This window comes from Hyperoodon ampullatus, assembly GCF_949752795.1.
Source record: "Hyperoodon ampullatus genome assembly, chromosome: 15".
NCBI lineage: Eukaryota > Metazoa > Chordata > Mammalia > Artiodactyla > Ziphiidae > Hyperoodon > Hyperoodon ampullatus.
The window spans coordinates 35,410,018-35,433,073 of record NC_136928.1 but is presented as its reverse complement, the minus strand read 5'-3'; the positions used below and the strand labels follow the sequence as shown (position 1 = coordinate 35,433,073).

At 40.3% G+C, this 23,056-nt stretch overlaps 1 protein-coding gene and 1 pseudogene across 2 annotated transcripts in view; both read right to left on the bottom strand.

Moving 5' to 3' along the window:
- LOC307064263 (uncharacterized protein) overlaps positions 1-23,056 on the bottom strand; it is a 105,419-nt gene that overhangs the window by 34,107 nt on the left and 48,256 nt on the right. The window lies entirely within an intron of this gene.
- LOC307064299 (14 kDa phosphohistidine phosphatase-like) lies at positions 13,498-13,869 on the bottom strand (annotated as a pseudogene). The gene has a single exon. The product of its transcript is annotated as a 14 kDa phosphohistidine phosphatase-like (transcript).

Genomic DNA, 23,056 nt, shown 5'->3' with positions numbered 1-23,056 from the left:
ACGTTCTGTTGCTCATCTTATGAAATAATATATTTTTGTTTTCCAAATAAAAAATGATATTGTCATAGTGAATATACTTTTTTCAAGTTATACACGTTTTCCCTTCCCTCCCGCTACCCTGGAGGTTCTGACATACATTCCTCTCTCTTCCACTCAACAAACATCACACTAAGGAAGAGGAATATATCTTTTCCTTCTTTGAATCCCAATGTTGGACACACAGTAAATCTCACTGAAGGTTTGTAAAATCTAATTGAATTGAACCTATCCTATAAGGGGTAGAGAGAGACTATTAGGATACATAATAGTAAAATTCATAAGAAGGTTCAGGACTAAGTGACAAAATACATACAGGTAAATCATTAGGATCAAGCAGGCATCCTCCCAAGAATTTGGAAGACCACTAGAAACTATGAAAATACTAGAACTGTTTTCCAAAATGTGTAACCTGTTGTATAAATGAACACTACATTATGGTAGGATGAATTGCTGTGGCCTCCAACCATAAAACATACTTTTGAAAACAAACAAACAAACAAAAAACATGTTTTGGAGGAGACTCAGGGAATAATAGATGTTAGAATCTCACTTCCATTCCTGTAGTAAAAGGTAGGCTCTTAGAGTGCTTAGGTAATAATATATTTTTTTAAGTTGGGAAGGAGCCAAAATAAAGTTTCTGAGAAATAAGGCATATGCTTGTCCTGGCATATTCTGATTTTGCAGGAGCCTCAGAGGCAACACACTGCAGCTGTGCTTAAGCGGGCCTGTTCAGCCCCTGTCTGTCAGGGAGGGGCATCCATACCTCCTGCCTGAGGATAAACCACGATCTCTCTGCAAGTGTGTATTTCCTTGGGGCGGCAGAGAATGGGCCTTGATGTTGATTGAGTTCCTTGTGAGGAATAAACAGTGCATTTCCATTCTTCAGTGCAAAAACAGGAGGCAGTTTTACAAGAGCATCTTTCAAATCACTTTCTCAGATGGACAAAAAACACTGTTGAAAAAACTTTATTCAGCTTCAACTTCTAATCCACTGTGTGAGCATGGGACTTTAAAGCTTAGTATGGTTTCACGATAAATAAGATCAGTATGTATGAATTATCCTTTCATTTCTTTTTCCAAAATGATTCCAAGAACAAGTTCTTAGAATCAAGACACTGTCCTAATCTTCTTTAAAATTAATTAATTAATTTATTTATTTATTTATTTATTTTTGACTGTGTTGGGTCTTCGTTTCTGTGCGTGGGCTTCCTCTAGTTGCAGCGAGCGGGGGCCACTCTTCATCGCGGTGCGCGGGCCTCTCAATGTTGCGGCCTCTCCTGTTGCGGAGCACAAGCTCCAGACGCGCAGGCTCAGTAGTTGTGGCTCACGGGCCTGGCTGCTCTGCGGCATGTGGGATCCTCCCAGACCAGGGCTCGAACCCGTGTCCCCTGCATTGGCAGGCAGACTCTCAACCACCGCGCCACCAGGGTAGCCCTGTCCTAATCTTTGACATATTTTCTTAATGACTTGTTTCCTTAGTTAGGGTTCTAGGTATACAAAGATGAAAAACAACAGAGTTCCTGCCTCCATGTTGTTCAAAATCTTTCCCACAACTACCTATAATACTCCCATAGCTGTTTTTTGGTGCCAAACAATCTAGGGAACTTTGTCTTTTATTCTTATTTCCAGCCCCATGCCCTGCACTCAGGTTTTCAGTTATGCACAGCTGTTTGCTTCTGTCTTGCAAAAGTTGAAAATGTGTTCTGTCAGAGTGACTGGCAGTCAATGATCTTTCCAATCCTGGGTACGGTACCTGGCTCATAGGAGGCCTGGCTCAACACATTTATGTTTAATATATGAATATTCCGTCTCTCTACCCTGTGAGAAACTTCCAATCACTATTTAAAAAAAAAGCTAGTGGAAAGTGTTCTCTTGTGGGTCATGGGAGACTATATTGGCCAGAATACAATCTGGAAAGAACAGACAGAAGGATATTCTGCTCTGCTCTTCGCCAGGATACCCTGCTAAACATTATTATCCTCAATTATAGAGAAGTAGATATTTTTCCTTCTCCCAAGGACATACTTGGCCTAATCAGAAGTAGGGACTGAAGTGTAACAAATGAAAGGCAACTTCAGAAGGAGAATCACAGTGTTTTAATCAGCCCACAAGGTCTAATTCAAGACACCTGCTGCTTTGTGTAACAATAGCAATCTTCTCAGGACAACACATCTTTCTTTGTTTCCTAGCATTTATGGCTAATATATGCACAGGGAGAACAACATTTATTATGGTAACTAACTTCAGGCAGAATAGAAGTGATAAAGAAAATAAATATGTAGTTAGACTCCAGTATAATGGAGTTTTTTAGGCTCTATAAAAAGAACAAAATATAACAAAACAAAAACCAAACAACGTGTGGTACCTGAAAACTAGGCCAAGTAGTCATCTTACATTTTTTCCTCCACAAAGAAAACCACTTCAGAAAAAGATGGGATCGCTACTCACAGCTGGAATTGAGCCAACAATGAAAAATTGAAGAATCAGGTCTGTTACAGAATTAGTTTGAAAAAAGTTTATTGCTCTTTAAGCTGTTCAGCTTACTTAGTGCTATTTGCCCCCTGTAGTATTACTTCAGAGCTACACCCCTGAGGAGCACGGTAAGAGCCCACTGTTTCTTTCCTACATCATTTCCATGCTTAAAGTGCCAAGTTGATATTTGCTGGGCATATTCACCATCACACATGCCTGTCCATGCTGCATATGTCACACAGGCCAAAGATGTGCACCCAGAAATGTTGGAATGGGACAGATGTGGGGTGGCTTGGGAAGACAAAGAGAAGGAAGGGATAGAAAGGTACATTTAACTGCCTACTATACGCCAGGTACTCGGCAAGATACTTTACTCATTAGCCAAAAGCTGGCCAATCTCCTCTTCCTTCCCACCCAAGATTTTCCATTTAATAGGGGTAGTGTTACTACTAATGGCATCATGCTGCAAGTATCACCATGCCAATTAATCCCAGGCATGCCCAAGTGGTGGAGAGAAGATAACACAATGTCCAAGGGGATGGTACCTTTAACTTTCCCCTGTAGCAGTAGAAACCCTCTTGTTGTTTATTTCATTCATTTAAAAAAAAAAAATTTTGCCCGCACCCTGGGGCATGTGGGATCTTAGTTCCCTGACCAGGGATTGAACCCACACCCCCTGCAATGGAAGCACGGGGTCTTATTTGCTGGACTGCCAGGGAAGTCCCTACTTCATTCATTTTTGAAAGGTACTCTGGTGGTAGTCTGTCATTTCACTCACTCATTCATTCAGCATTATTACTGAGTGCTCACTCTAGGCACTGCACAATTACTATGGTAGGTTCTAGGAAAACAGCAGTAAGTAAGACAGTCTCTGTCCTCAAGAAACAAACATAGCCTTCTTGGGAGGCAGACAGACATGTAAACAACAGGAACAAAACAATCTGTGGGGAAAGTGTAACAGTAGACGTAGGTGTAAGATAAAACAGGGGAATGGAGGAGGGAGCAACTGCTCCACTTGGCGGAACTAGGGAAACTTCTTGGGACCAGTGGCAGGTCCCTGACATGAATTATGGTTCTGGTAAGTGAAACTGCCATTACCCATATCCTGTTGAGGAGACACTCCAAGTCGGCCCCGGGATCCTGCCCTTCCTCCCCCAGCCACAGTTCTTGGGACTAAAGGTGGGCACTGTAGGGGAGGAAAAAACTCTTCCTCTACCCTCTTGTTTAGTCTCTGGGCCCTGCAAATTAAATTGACAATAGACAAATTAACAGGAGGAAAAACCCAGAGTTTATTTATGTGTGTAACACTCACACACACGGGAATTCTCCGTGATGAGGAACTCAGAGGGGTAGTTAGAATTTGGGGCTTATATACTTCCTTAATAGGCAAAGGGGAGAGGGGAAAAAACAAATTATTTTTTTGAAAGGTAAATGGGTTTTTAGGAGAAAAAATAGGAGATAAGAGAGTTTGTGATGTTTGTCTATAGGAGTATGAATGGTCTTTCCTGCTCCTAGAGAGCCACAAAATTCCCTTGGAGATGGTTTAATTCATATTCTCCCTCATGGGAGTAGATCCACCCTGAAGAGGAATTTATGGCGGCCTTATTTCCCAGAAATCGCTGCTTGTGTTAAGACAAGGGAAGCTCCAAGAAGATTCCCCCCACCCCTGCATTTGTCCAATCTCAAATATCTTCAGCTCAAAATAATCTTTATACCAAAGTTGCATATTTTTAAGATGGCATACCCTGATCCACTTGAGCAGTGAACTCAAAGCAGTCAATAATCTACACGCTACCTATGGCATGATGCGTGTGTATGTGTGAGTGTGTGCGCATGCGCACACGCACGTGAGCAAAAAGATGACTGGGGAATGCAGAGAGAATTGGGTAGTTAGCCCACAAAGCTCTTTCTTGCTCTCTTCTGGATATTAATTCATCCTTCAAGGCTGAAGTGAGGAAGCGTCAAGGCAGAGTGGGTTGTCACCAAGGTGCTCTGAGCAGCCAGGGGTCAGCAGCAAGGTCCCAGGAGAGGATCTCCGAAGCAAGTAGAAAGGCACTCAAAGAAAGATGGAGGTTTTCCAAAGACAAACTTTGGTTCAAGATTAAATAATGTCTTAGGTCAGTTGATATATGAAATTCCTTTTGACAATAATGAAATGTACCTGCATTTGACAGCAGAATTTGGGCATAAGAAAATGTGAGTTCAAAAAAGTTCTGATTCTTTCTATAATACTAATTGTATAGATTGAAAATGTAAGTGACAAACATGTGAAAGATGACTCTTGAAAGATGATTTTTTAAAACTCTGAACTTTTGAAAAAAAATCTTTTTAAAAAATACGCAGCTTCTAGAGGGAAGCCCAGAAAAAGATCTTGCTGCAATAAGGAAAGACAGTGAAGTAACAAGTAACTCAAAATTTAGACCCATTTAACTCAACATAAATGTTATTAGCAAACTGAAATATTTTAAGATTCTTGTATTCGTATAAACTGAAAATCAGGAGCCATGAATACAACCATATCTCAGTACCTGAATTAAATCTCAGTACTGAAATTGTACAAGGAACTGATGTGTTTAGGACATAGGCTTTAAAATAAGCAAACCTATGTGTGAATCGTGACGCTTTGGATGGGTTTCTTCACCCCCTGAAAGCCTTAGTTTCTTAATATAGACCATGAACATAATTATGCTACCTCACAAAGTTGTAAAGATGAAAGGAGACAACATATAAAAAGATTTTGGCTGTGCTTAGCATATGAGGTTCAATAAGTGCTAATTATTGTGAAGTAAGTGAAACTATCCCCTTTAAACATTTAAAAATAGTTCTTAAAAATCTATTTCTCCATCAGATTTGCTCTTCAATTTCACTGAGTTGGGTTTTTTCTCATTCATAAGAAGAATATTTAAATATATTCTTATTTTTCCTATTCAAAGTTAGCAAAAAATGGGTTTCTTAGACACAGAGGAGAGAATTTCTCTCTTTTCCCTCACAGGTTCTTTCTTGTACCAGAGGAATTATTTCCTCCTTCCTCCTTTTCTCCCCCTCTGCTTTTTGTACACACCTAGGCTGACTACTTGGCTTGAGTCCACATTCATTGCCTCCCTCTCACTTGTGTGGAGAGCTAAGCTCATTCATTATTGAAGAAGGGTAGAGGGCCATTTTTTAGTCAATATTTCGAAAGGCTACTAAACTGGCATTTAAATTAAGAATCCATAAATATTACATTATATACATTTACTCTTCTATTTTAATATTTATAAAGTTCTTAATGCAACACTCCTGCAGAGAATTTTTTTCTTAGAGTGCTATATTTTAGGAAAGGTTTATCATATTCCTCTGTTCTCCTTTTTTTTTTAAGCTTAAAGTTAGGCATCTTCCAGATGCAAGCACACTTCAACTTAACTGATGCAAAAAAACCATGGTATCTTCTTTGATTCATTTCCTGTCTCCTAATTTGAACCTTACAGGTTTTAATTTACGTCACAGGGAGAAACTTGAACTGTTTAACACTGGGTTTTTTTTTTTTTTAGTGGAGGGAGTTGAGTTTTATATGATTGTGTAGCAAGCCAAAGTCATTTAAAAAATACATCAAGACAGAATTATCATGGTAACAATATATACATTTTGATTAGGAAAACAGAGTACACATTTGGCAGCACAGCTTCATGTTCTGAAAGCAAGATTAATCACACTGACCTGGCTTTAGCTACATGTTTTTTTAAAAGGTATATGTTTTCCACAGACAAATCCCTTATTCTAAATTTTTATGTTCCCATTTCATTCTTTTCTCTATGTGATAATCAGTTAAGCAGAAAATGAATATTTGAATTAAAAAATTCAGTCCCATTATGGACTGTATTTAGGTTGATGGCTCTATACAGTTTTGAAGAAGGCACCTATGTAAGCATTTTAATCCAAACCTTCAGGAAAATTTAAGCCAGGAATTTTAATGGCTAGGATTTGCTCATGATATGGCTGGTGCCACATATATGTGTTGAGTACAGCCTCATTAGACCCTGATCTGCATCCTCTCTTCTATGAAAATGGTGAACTTTAACCTGTCAGCCCCTCACTTTGTTTTCAATAAGGTGAGAAACAAGACTGTCACTGATCAGCCACTTCAATGACCACATCTAAGACACTGAATTGTGTTTCATCAAGTAATACAGACATGACATAAAGCATGATCAGAGGAAACAGTATGAAAAAAAATTCAAATTGCATGCACTGATGTTATGACTTACAATATGAAAAAGCATGATTCATACTCTCAAGAGATATAAAACTGTACAAATGTGAGCACATAAGCACAGGGAATTTTATCTTTTGGTACTTGATATATTTCAAGTGCCTAGAACAATTTCTGGCACATAATAAGTGCTCAATATGTGTGTCAAATGAGTGAACGATCAACACAATATAAATGAAGAAAGGGCATAATTTCTAGTAGATTCTTATGTTTCTTGATTCACGATTACTCTAGCTCTCTCCTATGAGTACATCTGCAGTGACTTTTTAAGAAATTACACAAACTAGTGTATCCTGGGATCTTAAGGAAAGTCAACACAGAACAGGTGAATTTAAATGAGGGAAAGAAAATATGATACCCATGATCTTACAGAAAGAGATACTAGGAACTGAAAGGGAAATTTTAGAATAGAGTGCCTGAGATGGGGCCTCAAGGGCAAGGGTGACTTCAGGAACAGAGGCAGGCATCCAAGACAAACATTACCTACTTTGTAATATTGCTCAGGGTCACCTGGATTCTCACACCACTAGCAAAGTGTGTTTAAGTAAGTAGAGTAGAAAAATAGAATGAGAAGTTCTTCTACCTATTCCTTTTGGTAAAACAACTGGACCAAAAAAAGATGAAAAACGTGTTGATTGGAGAGGATTTGACCAAAGTAATTTTGACTGATTTTAAAAGATCATCTTAATAAAGGGCACTGAAATTGTGAAAATCAAAGGTGTGACTTATTTTCATTGGCTGTTACAGAACAGACTTCTTTAAAAGATATATTTATAACAAGAATACATCAGAGCAGCATTACCTAAAATTGGACGTAAACTTGAGGACTGGCCATGATCCAACTTCTGTCAATTAAAATGATGGTAAATAAAGTAATTCCAGACTACGGAACCAAAATACTAAGTCAATATGATTAGTACACTTGGGGGCCAATATCATTAGCTCTTTCTCTTTTAACCTTAGATAGAACTCATAATATCTAGCATGTCTGCAGATGTTTGTTGCAACACTTTATAACCAGAATAATTACACAGCCCTTCCAGACACATGTACAAACAAGTCGGACCATGATGTTCCAGTACAGGCAAGTATTACAAAAAGCAAAAATGAGCACTACATCATTAATGGGTATGACTCGCAGGACATTAGCCAATGCACTTTCCAGTAAGAAGTCTGATCAACACACGTCATGGGAAACAGCAGAATTTTCTCAGTAAAATTTCCAACTTATACTTTTACACTTCAGAGAAACATATGGTTCTGTACTTAACAGACTTAGCAGTAGTGGGAGGCCTGTGAAAACTGCTTGCAGCCACAAATTGGACTACATCTTCAGGGTTTCTCCCAGAGCTCTCTTAAGGACTCCCTTTTTTTCTAATGCTAAATACAGATATAGTCCTATTTTATTCACTTGTGTCATTATTCATTAGGATCAGCGTGAATATTATCAGAAGGACATTTCTATTTTTACCAAGAGAAACAAACTGCACAGTTCAGTTGTGTAACTAATTTTTTTAAAAAAAGAATAGAAATACCCTGCTTTCTGTTATTACTTTTTGTTATACTAATTCTGCAAATGGTTTTCAAAAATGATAATTACGGTATATACAAATTTTACCTGCCTTAGCTACCCTCACATTTTCAAATCTCATTTCTTTCTTTGCCTATCCAGCCATATGCCTTCTGCTCCTGACATTGCCAGATTTCAGTATCATACACATCTGTCTATAGAGTGTGCCTGTAATTCTGGCCACTCAGATCCTAAACACAGATCTTCAGACAAGAACCACCACAACAAATAGACAAATAAAGCAAAGACAAAAAAAAATAACAAAATAAAAACAAAGAGCACAGGGTGGAGGTGGGGGAGAAAGGATGTGGTGGGAAAGAAGTGCCAATCTGGGTATGATACAGGAGCCCAGCTGTTGGCATTGGGACACTGTGTGCCATTAGGGTTGATGCAAGGACAAATCACAGAATATGGAAGCTTATATCCTTGTCTGTATTATCTCATGCATCCCTCTATCCCCAGAAAAAAAAAATGGGACAGGACTGTTTAACAGTTTTTTCTCTACTGACAGCAGTAAATTCTCTGTGAAGCTAATGAGGTCTAAGCTTTGGGACCCTTTACTTATACAGGCCTAGGAGGGCTCTAGCAACATGCTCACATGGTCAAATACTTTTGCAAACTTTGCAAAAGTAAGGTATTCTACCTGCAATTACAACCAAAGTAAAAGTACCCCCACCAGAGCTTCTCATACTTTCTCTTATGGTATAGTGCTGGAGTAGCTGCAAGTAGATTCAACTAAGGGAAAGGTGAATTGGAAATACATATGGCTGGGTTTAATGGGAATGTTCACGTGGTTTATAATCACTTCTGAGTACAGTTAAGATTTTGCTAGCCATCTCAATGTAGGAGTGGCTCTCAGGAATATCCCTAACTCATCCATGACATCATGGCCCTAAGGTGTGTCATGGCCCTAAGGTGAAGGGGCCAGAGGTTGTATCATGATGTGAACAGGTCCCAAAGTGGTCAGCACAGAGGTATACAGGTAGTGGAGGTGAAACTAGATTTGAAATATATGAAAACAGAAGCTAGTCTGGGGGAATTCTTCTAGTCATTAAATGTGTATAATTACAAGTGGAGGATTTAATTCTAATCAATGTTAAACAAAATAGAAGTTCTCTTCTGTACAAATGAACTTGACAATGTCACTTGTATACTTATTTTTTTTTAACATCTTTAATGGAGTATAATTGCTTTACAATGGTGTGTTAGTTTCTGCTTTATAATAAAGTGAATCAGCTATACATATACATATATCCCCATATCTCTTCCCTCTTGCAACTCCCTCCCTCCCACCTTCCCTATCCCACCCCTCTAGGTGGTGACAAAGCACCTAGCTGATCTCCCTGTGCTCTGCGGCTGCTTCCCACTAGCTATCGGTTTTACATTTGGTAGTGTATATATGTCCATGCCACTCTCTCACTTTGTCCCAGCTTACCCTTCCCCCTCCCCGTGTCCTCAAGTCCATTCTCTAGTAGGTCTGTGTCTACACTATACACTTTCTCCCATTTTAATGAGAATCAGGTGAAATAGAATTTATCATTATCCCTGTGTTCATGGGGAAGAAACCTGTAGCAGTATTACAAGCTGCTATGCAGTATTTTTTTTTTTTTGATGTGGACTATTTTTAAAGTCTTTATTGAATTTGTTACAATATTGCTTCTGTTTGTTGTTTTGGTTTTTTGGCTGCAAGGCATGTCGGATCTTAGCTCCCTGACCAGGGATCGAACCCATACCCCCTGCAATGGAAGGTGAAGTCTTAACCACTGGACTGTCAGGGAAGTCCCACAAACTGCTATGTAGTATTTTATGTATCTCAAAGTATTAGCACATAAATACACTGACAAAAGGTTTAAATTGTTTGCTGATTTGACATAAAATACTGAATCAATAAAGATATTATAAAACTCATAAGATGGGGGGAAATATTTGCAAGTGATATGGCCGACAAGGGGTTAATATCCAACATATACAAACAGCTCATATAACTCAACATCAAAAAAACAAACAACTCAATTAAAAAATGGACAGAAGAACTGGATAGACATTTTTCCAAAGAGGAAATGCATATCGCCAACAGGCACATGAAAAGATGCTTAACAACGCTATCATTAGGGAAATGCAAATCAAAACCACAATGAGATATCACCTCACACCTGTCAGAGTGACTATCATCAAAAAGAACACAAATAGGGGCTTCCCTGGTGACGCAGTGGTTGAGAGTCCGCCTGCCGATGCAGGGGACACGGGTTCGTGCCCCAGTCTGGGAGGATCCCACATACTGCGGAGCAGCTGGGCCCGTGAGCCATGGCCACTGAGCCTGCGCGTCCGGAGCCTGTGCTCCACAATGGGAGAGGCCACAACAGTGAGAGGCCCGCATACTGCAAAAAAAAAAAAAAATTGGGACTTCCCTGGTGGTGCAGTGGTTAAGAATCTGCCTGCCAATGTAGAGGACACAGGTTCGAGCCCTGGTCCAGGAAGATCCCACATGCCACGGAGCAACTAAGCCCACGTGGCCTGCACTCTAGAGCCCACAAGCCACAACTACTGAGCCTGCATGCCACAACTACTGAGCCTGCATGCCACAACTACTGAAGCCCGTGCGTCTAGAGCCTGTGCTCCACAACAAGAGAAGTCACTGCAATGAGAAGGCCGCGCACTGCAATGAAGACCCAACGCAGCTAAAAAACAAATTTAAAAATTTTTTTTAAAACTTAAAAAAAAAGTCAATACAGATTATAATTAAGGACTCTTTCTTTTTTTAAGTTCAGAAAGGATCAAGTTAGAAATTAGTTTTCTCTTCCTAAACACTGATTTAGCAACTGTTTGACAGAAATTCTCATCTAGGAAGCTGCTCAGCACATTTTTTTCCCTTGACTCATTGCCTGACTCTCCAGGGAGATAGGTTGTGCCGATATCTCTCATATCATTGCTCAATTCATGGGTCTAGGGTGGAAAATATACTGAAAGATTCACCATATTTTAAGTGGGACTTAAGAATTAGCCTTGTTGTCATAGACTTGGTATCTGGTGATCCCTGGGTGGCCATATGTTAGTCCCTAACCCTGTCAACTTGGTTACATTTCAATCTCTGGGCTTCAATTCCCCCCCTTAGTATTCTAATTCCTTGCTGGGATGGAGCCTTACACTGAGACCCAGTCCACTTGTCTGGAGAGCTGATTTATCTCTGGATCTGGATTCCTGAAAATCTGAATCCTATTTCCTATACTTCCAGCTTCTGATTAGTATTCTTTTCTTAAGGTGATGATAACTCTAAGCCATGGGAATGATGCCTGCTTATCTTGGAACACTGCTTACAGTCTGTATATCTGCTTGGGATAACTGTGAGATTGGCACCCTCTCATCCTTAGGTATTAGGGAGGATCTCCATAATGTGTTGCATGGAGAAAAAAAGCAGAGTTCTGGAACCTGACAGACTTGAGGTTGATCCCAGCTCTCTTACTTAATTTTAGATAAATTACTGAACTTCTCTAAGCCTATTTCCTCATCCATTAAAATGAGGATAGTGATTCCCACTCACATGACAACTGTGAAAATTAAACGAGATAAAAAATGTAAAGCATCTACTACAGTGCTTGCATGTAAAAGCTTTTTAACAAATGATAGCTATTTTAATTACGAGCAAATGTAAGAAAAAGTAAATTCATTCAGCCCAAAAATGCTTATTAAGTGCCTATTAACTGCCAAATATTTTATTAAGTTCTGGAGGGAGGTAAAAAGGCGAAGGTGACATGGTCTTCTAATGGGGAAAAAGAATAAACATCCTCAACAGAATATGTTGTAGGTAGTGCAATGGCAGACATCAGCCCAGGGAGGCATGTGTATTCCTAGGAGGGTCATCTAAACTGGAAGTGATGCTCCTGGATGAGCATCCTAAAGAAAAGAGCTGATTAGGAGGAAAGGAGGATGAAAGGTGCTCCTGGCAGAAGCATGGAAGAGTTTGGTGATTTGGGAAACTGCAAATAGTTCATCAGTATAGTTGGAATATGGACTGGGAGTAGGGAGATGAGTCAGAGAAGGAAATAGAAAGGTAAGTAGGGGTCTCTCCTGATGGCCCTTGTGGCTGAACTAAGGAGTTTGGGATCCAACGTGAGGGCTGTGAGTGGCTGCTGATGAGTTTGAAGCAGAGGAGCAACATGATCAGATTTAAGTTTTAGAAAAATCACTCCAAAGCACTTCCAATGCCCTGGATTTAAATAACACTGAAAACAAAGGCAGAACCACCGTAGTAGAAGCCCATGTGCTACTCAAGAAGTATGCTCCCCACTTCTTAATTCTGTAACGTAAATGTCATGCTAAAATAATCCCAACGGTGCTGGGATAATGAAAAAAACATTTTAAACATAAAATGTCTTTTACTGTGGGCTTCTTGACTTCTTAAAAAACAAAATTATACATCTTCAAAGATGATTAAAATGAAATTCTAGAATCCCTACACATGCTCCACATCTATGGTCTTAACACTGCATGCACCCCTAGTAATCACAGGTCTGACTGAAAATGACTTAATAAATAAAAATTTTATTTAATGTAAAATGCTTCGTCCTCCCGGGATTAGTGTAGAGCTATGTTTACACTGAACTCTATAAATGTTACTGACAATTTAAATTTTAAAATCTTAAAATTCTCAATTTTGTAAAATACTTAGTACTTCCTCACATATATGTCACATTGCCATTTTTAGGATGCTGACAGGAAATTTAATTTTTGAGAAATGATAAAAGAATTTAATGAACTGAATTGTAATTAAAGGTATCTGCTGTATCACACATACAATGAAATATTAGATTAAAATGTCAGATATTGGTTATTGAAGCCTCTATTTCTTATGTGGTCAAACTGTCCAGACACATCATATAGAAAAGACATGCTCCAGCCAGAGCCCTGCTCTGAATTGCCCTGTTTCATGCTTGTACTTTGCCATTTATCTTTTGTCCCTTAATTTTTTTTTTCTTTTTTTTCAGGGACCAGTGGAGGTGACGATGCTTTTAATTCTCCCTAGAGAGGCAACCCCGGGCACTGAGGCTTGGCCAGGGCGGCAAAGTGCCAGAGGGGCAAAGTGCCAGGGGGTGCAGCCCAACCCCTTGGGAGGTGGCCTTGAGGGCAGAGTTCCTGTGGGCTGCTGGAGGCGGCCAGTCTTGGGAGGGCCTCAGTAGCCGTCTTCGGCCCAGGTAACCTCGTAGTCAGGGTACCTGGCTTTGATCTTCTCAGTGGAGTGCTGGGCGCGACCATGTAACCCATGGAGTAGCCGTACATGTGGATCTTCTTGCCCTGGCTCTGGTGGGAGATGCACCCACCCCCCAGGCACTCGCAGTCATAGCCCTTCTGCATCTCGCCTGATAACTTGTCTGTAGATGTCGGAGTGGTACTCCACCCACTTGTAGCCGCCCACGATCTCTTTGCTCTCCCTGGCCAGGGCCCCGGAGGGCAGCACCACATGGACTCGAATCAGCACATACTTGAAGACACTGTCGCAGTCGATGTCTACGTCAGGGATCTGGGCGAGGTTCGCCGCTGCCATGTTCCCGGAGTGTGCTCGCCCCTGTGGCCCGCGGCCCTTCCCCACACGACCCGGGGTATCCCTTAATGTTGGCTTCCACTTGTGTAGTAGACACTGAGGTAATCTCTTCAACGTCTATCCCACCTCCTGACACCGTGCATCAGCCATTTGGTTTAAGGAACTGACCTAGACATGTGAGGCAGGCCCTGATAAGTCTGCCTCAATCAATACAATCTGATCCTTTTTTGCCTATAATTGGTCTAGGACCTAGTGCTTAAACCAATCAGCACATGGCATTCCTTTAGAAACAGAGTGGTTTAGGAATAGGCACATGACTGTTCCTAGGCCAATAAGACATGCTAAGAAGATTGTCTGGAGGCTTCTAGGAAAACTTTCCTCGCTTATAAGTGAGTCATTAGAAGAGATGGCTTTTTTTTTTTAAACAAAGAAGCATGTAGCTTTAATTGTTACTACCACCCTATGACTATGAGAAAACCACTTTAGGATAGAACTGATGTTATCCTGGGTCCTTGATGATGTTGTTGAACTGAGTTTTAACCATACCTGAAGTCCAGTCTACCTCTGGACTTCCAGTTGTCCGAACCAGTAAATTTTCCTACTGTTTAAGCCACCACTTTCAGTTGGGTTTCTGTTATTTGCAGCTGAATGTATTCTAAGAGATGCAATTCTCTACCACTTTTGCCTACCACCTTTGCTTCTAACCTGATGTACCCATTGGCTATCTTTCTTAGCGTTAACCATCAGCACTCTTCTATCTAGACATTTATAGTGAACATTTTAGTTGTCTACCCAATACCTGGGCCTAGCTTCTTCCACTGGACATTATGTAGGATAGGTTGTATGAACCTGGTGCAGCCACGGGAGAAGCTAGCCTGAGAACAAAGTTGAATCAGCTTAAAATGACAAAACAGAAAAATGGAAAAAACCTGAGGCTTTGATAATGTCATTTAACTGATGGAACACTATTTTCAGCCTTCTTATTATCTGAATAACAAATATTCTCACTGTTTAAGATAATCTGAGTTGGGGCATTCTGTTGTTTGAATTTGAAAACAACTGAAGTATTGTAGTAGTGTCTAATATTAGGGAAAATGGTAGTAAGAATGAGAATGTCAGTAAATGTTGACTACTTCTTATGGTTTTCACTAAAAACATATAACAAAGACGGAAGCTTAAGCTGAGAACAGAGAAGGACGTGGGAGGCAGTAGTAGGAGATAAACTTAGTTGCCAAAGTTTCTCCTATAGATGTCCTGCTAAATAACTTACATTGGACAAAGGCACCTAGTTTTTTGTCAAATATAGGTTTACAGAAGGGGCTTCTCTATCTACATTCATTGTTTTCAATTACACTGGCAACATAGGTCATCAAAATGTGAACTAGGGGAATGGGCAGATCTCAGAGAGATGTCTATGGCTAGAAGACTGAAGTGCTCAGACCCAAAGACTATGTCTAGTTGGGCTCTCTGACAGTATTTACTGATTTATGGAATTAGCCAAAAGAAATCAGGATCCACTAAGTCTCTTAGGGAATTGACTATCAAAGAAATTCTAAGCCTGGCCAATCCACAGCAATGAGCAATTCTGTGATAGTTCAATTCCTTAGGCACCCTCCCAGCACCCCAAACTCACATTAACAAAAAGTGCTAAACTATCTAATACCTGTTTCAAATGTGGCCATAGAAGACAATGAACAAGGAAGATGTTCCCAAAAGAACAGAACTAAGGGCAATGGGTTATCCCGAGAAACAGAATCAGAGACTACCATATTGGCTGACCAAGGGACTCATCACTACTAGGGTGGGCAGTCCTCTCTTCTTTCTAATAGGATATGATATGCGCTATGGGCCAATATCCACTGAATGTCATTTCCATTCTCCCCTTTCCAAATAAGAGTTTCAATTATATTTATCTTGTTCCTTCTCTATTATTTCATATTGAAAATGTCTGAGGTGGAAAACTTTAAGCCATGGGTTCACAAGGAGCCATGTCCAGACCTGACAGAGAGCTCTTGGCTCGGTGCTGGATGTGGTTGCTGGCTGAGACTTTGGGATGTCTCCCACTGGAGAGATAATGCATGTGTCTCACGAAGGCATGGACATTATTTTAGATTGTATGTGGGAAAAAGGAGGTACAAAGTTTGACTTATGTGATAGTGTTGGTTGTCTACTCCATATCCGTTTTCCCTTCTTATTGAAAGAGCCCTACTTTTGTTCAGGTATCCACCCCTTTCTACATGTCCATGTGCATCAGGAGACATTGGCCTCATGCCCATTCCCATGAGGTAAATCCTGACTAGTCTAGGCCAGTCATGATTTTTCTGTTCTCCTTGCTGGTAACTGTTTTAGACATGGGTGTACTGAGCAATGACATATGAGGAAAAGTTTGCTAGAAGACTTCTGGTAAATATTTTCCTACTTTAAAAAAAAATACACAAGGAAATCACAGCTTCCCTCTGTGCCCTTTATTTTATCATGTCAGGCTACAATGTACGGGCCTGCTGCAGCCATCTGGTAACCATTAGCAGAGCTTTTTGCTATGTACAAAGCTGACATGCTTAGGCAAGGAAAACAATGGAAAGAAACAGGGTCCTTCAGACACTGAATTAAATAGTCTTATAGACTGTCTACCTCAGGATTTCCTGTCATGTATAATAGTAAATATTCTTATGGCTTAAGTCTATTTAAACTGAGGATGTCTTTTACTCACAGTTCAAAGCATCCTCACTGATATATCTCTGTTTCACCCTTTGAGTGTTGTTTTCACCTGATTAATATTTTGTAATGCAAACTTCCCTAGAGGCACCTTATTGAAGGTAGAGACTGGACACTGACCTAGATACTATATTCCAGTGTATTTTTTGGAGCATGAACACATTTAGTCAGTTATGCCATACAAATACTAATTCAGACCCTAGTCTTTCAGTGTTTCTTATGAATTGAACTGTGACCCCCTAAAATTTATATGTTGAAGTTCTAACTCCTAGTCCCTCAGAATGCCTTATTTGGAGATAGGGCCTTTATAGAGCTAATCAAGTTAAAATGAAGTCATTAGGGTGGGCCCTAATCCATTGTGACCGGAGCACTTAGAAGAAGAGGATATTTGGACACAGACACAGAGAGATAGAAAATAATGTGAAGAGACATAGAGAACAGAGTCAATCTACAAGCCAAGGAGAGGAATATATCCTTCCCTCACAGACTGCAGAAGGAACCAACTCTGCCAATACCTTGATCTCAGACTTCTAGCCTATGGAACTGTGAGACAATACATTTCTGTTGTTTAAGCCACTCAGTTTGTGGTACTTTGTTACAGCAGCCCTAGCAAACTAATACAGTCTCTGTGTCATTTTTCCTAGGAACGAGGAAGAAGTTTTTCTTTCTTAACAAATGCTAGTCACTCAGTTACATATAAAATTTAATTTGACAAGCATTTATTGAGTAACTACTATGTCCCAGGACTTGTTAAGTGATAGGTTCACAGAGATAAGTACTCACTTCCTGTTCTCAAAGAGCTCAGTAAAGTAGCTGTGTGTTCACATTTAAACTAATTAAGAGAAGAGTTATGCTCAAACACTTTAGAAGAAACTATAATTCAACAAGTCATAAGCCAATGCAGATCATTCTTATGTGTACATTAAAGCAGATTTCTCTCATTAATGTTCATGATAAATAAATGTTATATTCATGAGAGGAATAAAATTGTATTAATTATTTCATAATTAATTCGGATTGAATTATATAATCAGTCTTCATTGGTGAAGATTTACCCAAATGATTTGCAATGAATAATTTTTTAAAAGTTGCTCAAGACTATCAATAAAGTTCCTAGGATGTGGAGATTATAAAGGAAGACGGGTAGTAAAAAAATATTAAAAATGTGGTCCTGTCCTCACTTATATAATCTAATAGAATACCAAGGCAATGAAAAAATATATAATTATACCTACAAAGTAAGATATAGGGAAAAGAAAATCTAAGTGAAGAAAGAAAGCTAGCATAAGGAAGGGACTAGCTAGCACTAGTCTTTCTATGTAGAAAACTTTTGTAACTTTTTATAAAAGGAGTTTTAAAGGAGAGGAAAATTCATACAGCCATCATTGGTCATTGTTCTATTTCTCTTCCCTGCTTAGAGCCAGAAATTAGGTCCACATTTACTTTGCCAAGGAAACACCAGGCTCCTCTGGTTACTGAGACTTAACAGCCAGTCTCTGCTCCCTGCCAACTCGCCTTGGGGCAAAATGTGGTGAGCTATAAAATTCTTTTAGTCCAGTCAATTCCAGACACTTTTTCAGAAAAAAAAGTGCAAGTGTTACCAAAGAAATAAGTGGTCATAGGACAATAAGGTATTAAATTTTATTTAAAATCATTCTATCCTGAACTGTTCTAAGTTTGTCTACATATTATAACCTATTAACTACTTGCAGGAAGCCATAATTCTTTAACAACTGAATTTTTTAAAGAAACCAAATTGATAAGTAAATAACATATTTAACCTTAGATGAGTATGCTGTTTTGATGCTTTCAGGTAAAGTTAAGGTTCTTTGTAAAAAAACAAAAAAAGATAAATATTAAAAATACCATTTTAATGTTCAAATGTTTCTTTTATTCCAAAAGAAATTTATGGTTAGGAGAATTAAGCAAGAATAAATATCTTTATTTTAGCTTGAAATTAGACTGTATCTATCATAATTAGATGTTGAATTGAAGTCTAAGGTATCTTTCTTCTGACCAAACAGAGTAATAATTCTATACTTAATATCTCTAAAAGGTTATATTTTTTCACTTGAAATGATACCAACCTTAGAATTACTTATTTTGAATTTTGGAAGGTCATCAGTGTTCTAGATCTAAGATCTATCCATGATCTGAAGTGTTTTAGAAGTGAACAAATGTGTACTTCTTACTTTTGCTTAATTACCATACCTACCAAGAATATTTCACACTTAGAGTCTACCAATGCAAATAACAGTTTTCTGTTTCTGGAATTTTCCTATTATGTAAATCAATTGCATTCTGAAGAGCCATTTTGGTCCAAGTGAAGAGAGATGTCCAAGCAATTTAGCCTGTGAGGAAATTAATTAAGAAAGCTTGTCAATATCTTATTAGTTGTTGATTTTAAGAGGAGAAACTGAAAATCTCTCTCCTTTTGGATATGCCAAGGAAGACTGTAATCACATTGCTTCTGATAGCCTTCTTGTGACTAAGATTCTGGTGTCCAAGATGGCACCTGATCTCACCTCCTTCCAAAGGCACACCAAAATTATAAAAATTGCAGAGCAACTTTTTTTTTTTTTTTTTTTTTTGCGGTACGCGGGCCTCTCACTGTCGTGGCCTCTCCCGTTGCGGAGCACAGGCTCTGGACGCGCAAGCTCAGCGGCCACGGCTCATGGGCCCAGCCGCCCTGCAGCATGTGGGATCCTCCCGGCCCGGGGCATGAACCCGCGTCCCCTGCATCGGCAGGCGGACTCTCAACCACTGCGCCACCAGGGAAGCCCCAGAGCAACTATTGATGAGAAAGACCTGAAGATGAGCAGAAAAGATCTTCTATAATTAAAGATATAAAGAAGAAACCACACTGAGATAAGTAGGAAGGGTGGAGATGTGGTATAAAGACCCAGAGCCCTGGGGTAGGCAACCCACAAATGGGAGGATAATTACAACTGCAGAGGTTGTCCCCAAAGAACGAGGGGACTGAGCCTCATATTGGGCTCCCCATCCCAGGGGTCCTGCACTGGGAAGATGAACCCCTAGAACATTGGCTTTGAAAGGCCATCAGGGCTTATTTCAGGAGAGCCAGAGGGCTATAGAAAAGAAATTCCATTCTTAAAGGGTGCACACAAAATCTCACATGCTCCAAGACCCAGGGCAGAAGCAGTCATTTGAAAGGATCCTGGGTCAGACCCACTTGCTGATCTTGGAGAGGCTCTCAGAGAGGCAGGAGGCAACCAGAGCTCACCCTGGGGATACAGACACTGGTGGAAGCCATTTTGGGGAGCTGGTTCTACCACATGGAAACTGGCGCTGGCAAGTGCCATTTTGGAATCCTCCCTCTAGCCTATTAGCCTCAGGACTCTGCCCTGCCCCCACCCACCAGCAGGCTGGCTTCCTTAGGACCTCTTAAGCCCCTAGATGCCCTGTATTGCCAGTACTAGATCCAGGATCAGCCTCACCCACCATCTCAGGGACCCCTGGGAACTGCAGCCAGTGACCTCAGGTCCTGGTTCCACCTACCAGTGGGCCAACAGCAGCTCCAGGACCCCTGCGGCCCTGCAGCTAGAGATGTCAGAACCCAGCTCTGCCCATCAGTGGGCCAGCACTAGGCCCAGGATCTGAACCTGTCTACCAGTAAGAGGGCACTAGCCCTGGGATGCCCTGGGCCCCAGCCCTGCCCACCAGAGGTCAACACCAGCTCCAGGACCAATGCAGCCCTGCAACCTACAGTGTCAGGAGCCCACCCACCAGCAGGCTGGTGCCAGCCCTGGGACCCATGGGCCCCAGGACCACCCATTAGTGGGCCAAAACCAACACCTGGACCCCTAGAGTCCTGCAGCCAGAGACCCCAGGACTAGCTGCACCCACCAGTGAGCCAGTACTAGCCCTGGGATTCCCTGGGCCCCAGCCCTGTCCACCAGCAGGCTGACAACTAGACAGCTTAGGCCCCTCAGCCAGCTGCTCTGGGATCTAGCCCCACTCACCAGCAGGCCAGCACCACCTTTGGGACACCCCAGAACCTGCAGCCAGTAAAGTCAGGAACTGGCCCTGCCCCCAGTAAGCTGACACTAGATCAGGCACTGCAAGTCCCACAGCCAGCCACCCTGGGACCTGGCTCTGCCCACTAGAAGGCCAGCACTAGACCTGGGATCCCCAGGAGCTCTACACCCAGCAGCCTTGGGACCCTGCCCTGTCCACCAGCAGCTGGCAGCCTCCACATAAGGCAGGGCCTGGAAACTAACTGAACTGGGGGCCATCCAGGCCTACCAGACTGCCCACAATAGTCGGCCTGCTACAACAGAAGGGCTCACTCAACCCACACTGGGGGCACCCCTAGGGCATATAGCTCTGGTGACCAGAGGGTAGTGTACTGCTGGTACACATAGAATGTCTCCTACAAAAGATCACTTCACCAAGATTGGGAAGCATAACTAACCTACCAAAAACACAGAAATAAAAACAGTGAGTTAGGCAAAATGAGGCTACAGAGAAATATGTTCCAAACAAAGGAACAAGATAAAACCCCAGAAGAACTAAGTGAAGTGGAGATAGGCAATCTACCTGATAAAGAGTTCAAGGTAATGATCATAAAGATGCTCTAAGATCTTGGTAGAAGAATGGATGAACACAGTAAGAACTTTAACAAGAGTTAGAAAATATAAAAAAGAATGAAACAGAGCTGAAGAATAAAATAACTGAAATAAAAAATACAATAGAAAGGGGCTTCCCTGGTGGCGCAGTGGTTGAGAGTCCGCCTGCCGATGCAGGGGACACGGGTTCGTGCCCCGGTCCGGGAAGATCCCACATGCTGCGGAGCAGCTAGGCCCGTGAGCCATGGCCGCTGAGCCTGCGCATCCGGAGCCTGTGCTCTGCAACAGGAAAGGCCACTACAGTGAGAGGCCAGCATACCGCAAAAAAAAAAAAAAAAAAAAAAAAAAAATACAATAGAAGGAATCAACATTGGATAATACAGAAGAACAAATCAGCAAGCTGGAAGACAGAATGATGGAAATCACTCAAACTGAACAGAAAAAAGAAAACAATTTTTAAAAATGAGCATAGTTTAAGATACCTGTAGGACAACATCAAGTGTACTAACATTTGCATTATAAAGGACCCAGAAGAAGAAGAGAGAGAGAAAGCGGCAGAGAACATACCTGAAAACATAATAGCTGAAAACTTCCCTAACCTGGGAAAGGAAACAGACATCCAGGTCCAGGAATCACAGTGTCCCAAGCAGGATCAACCAAAGAGGAAGATGCCAGGGCACACTGTAATTAAAATGGCAAAAATTAAAGATAAAGAGAGAATCTTAAAAGCAGCAAGGGAAAAGCAACAAGTTACGTATAAGGAACTCCCATAAGGCCATCAGCTGACTTTTTAGCAGAAACCCTGCAGGAGGCCGGAAGGGAATGGCATAATATGTTTAAAGTGATGAAAGGGAAAAACATACAACCAAACTACTCTACCCAGCAAGGCTTTCATTCAGATTTGAAGGAAAGATCAAAAGTTTTATAGACAAGCAAAAGCTAAAAGAGTTCAGCAACACCAAACCAGCTGTACAAGAATGTTAAAGGGACTTCTTTAAGGCAAAAAAAAGGTCACAACTAGAATTATGAAAATTATGAAAGGAAAAATCTCATTGGTAAAGGTAATTATACAGTAAATGTAGTAACATGACCACTTATAAAGCTAGTAGAAAGTTTAAAAGATAAAAGTAGTAAAATCATCTATATCTACAATAAGCAGTTAAAGGTATGTAAAACAAAAAGTTGTAAAATATGGTGTCAAAACAGTAAATGTGGGTGGGGGGTGGTGAGTAAAAATGCAGGGTTGTTAAAATATGTTTGAAGTTAAGAGATCAGCAACCTAAAATAATCATATATATACTATTTTTTATATATGCATATAAAATTACCATATATATATTACTATATATAAACCTCATGGTAATTACAAACCAAAAATCTATAATAGATACACACATACAAAAGAGAAAGAAATACAAACATAACATTAAAGTTATTCATTAAATCACAAGGGAAGAGAAGAAAGGAACAGAAATGAACTACAAAAATAATTCTCAATTAACAAAATAGCAATAAGTACCTACACATCAATAATTACTTTAAATGTAAATGAACTAAATGCTCCAATCAAAAGACACAGAGTGGCTGAATGGATACAAAAACAAGACCCATATATACATTACCTACAAGAGACTCACTTCAGATCTACAGATGCACACAGACTAAAAGTAGGGGGATGGAAAAAGGTATTCCATGCAAATAGACAAAAAAGGAAAGCCAGAGTAGTAATAAGTATATCAGACAAAATAGACTTTAAAACAAAGACTGTAGCAAGAGACAAAGAAAGACATTGCATAATGATCAAGGGATCAATCCAAGAAGAAGATATAACAATGGTAAATATATATGCACCCAACATAGGAGCACCTAAATATATAAAGCAGATA